Raw genomic sequence first — 1,287 nt, forward strand, 5'->3', positions numbered from 1 at the left:
TTCACTATGGGCAACCTATAAACACCATGTTCCAGTTTTTATCTGGAATTACTCAACTGTAAAATGCACCCTGCAGGCCAACTGTGACACCAGGGAGTGTGGCAATCGCCATTCATTTGTTTATCCCACAAACATGTATTGAGCAACTACTCTCTGTCACTGCCAAGGTTTGCTGAAGCTTTCCTTCCAAAAAGGAAGACCACAGAGGCCAGAGGTCATTTTAACAACCACAGACGATTGTCTGGAACAAGCCATCGTGGTTTGGAGGATATCACCTCTGGCTGTCACAGGTGTGAGTCCCAGCTCCACGCTTCATTAGTCCCTTGCCTCCACAGGTTAGTTACTAGCATCCTTTTCCTTATCAAAAGAAAAGGGCTGACTGCCTCACTGTGGTATTTGCAGTGCCTCCCTGAGATCAAATCCTGGCTCTGCCATAGCTGGGTGACCTCTGGGCAATTTACTTGACTTCTCTTGGCCTCAGTTTCCTCAGAGAAAAAAATGGAGGTAATAATAGTACCTATTTCAAAGGGCTGTTGGGAGGATTAAGTGAGTTCAAATATGTAAAGCCTTTAGAACAGCACCTGGTACATTGGAATGCTATAGCAGTGATTATATGACTGTTTGGACTTTAATACTCTGTACGCATATTGCTCAGAAGTGTTCTTTCATCTTGGCCCATGGATATCACTAATCCAATTAGGCTTTTCAATGAACATAACTGCTTCCTGCACCAATTCATTACCACCAGTATTAAGGAATTCCAAATAGCAAGAAGGAATCATGAAGAAACATGAGCATTATTTACTAGGCAACATCTCTGTAGTAAGCCAGTTTCTAGAGGTTTGATTATTGCAATAGAAAAATGCTGAAAAGTCTGTTTCCACTAAAACCTATTGGGAACAGAGAGAGTTGTTCGCAGAAAACCCCCATACCTACAGCTAAAGTATGTTTCTCTGAACCTTCAGGGGAAGCGTAGTATTAAAAGCTATACCTTCTTGAGACTATACTTCAGTCACCCACACCCTGGCCCCCCCCCCCCGAATATTTGTCATTACTGGAAATTGATATACATCCAGAGTCTTAAACTCCAGCACCACACCTTCTGACCACAACTTTCTATCCTCCAGCTCTCTTCCCCAACCTTAGTCTCTCTGCCTTGATGCCTCCAGTTATCCCTGTGTTCCCTCCATTTCCCACCAGATTCCTCACTTACTTTCCTTGGAAGCTGGTCCCCATAGTTGCTCACCTGGAGTTGCTCACACTCTCTGTTCAGTGCTTTGAAATTCT

This window comes from Dasypus novemcinctus, chromosome 12 (assembly GCF_030445035.2).
Source record: "Dasypus novemcinctus isolate mDasNov1 chromosome 12, mDasNov1.1.hap2, whole genome shotgun sequence".
Lineage (NCBI taxonomy): Eukaryota > Metazoa > Chordata > Mammalia > Cingulata > Dasypodidae > Dasypus > Dasypus novemcinctus.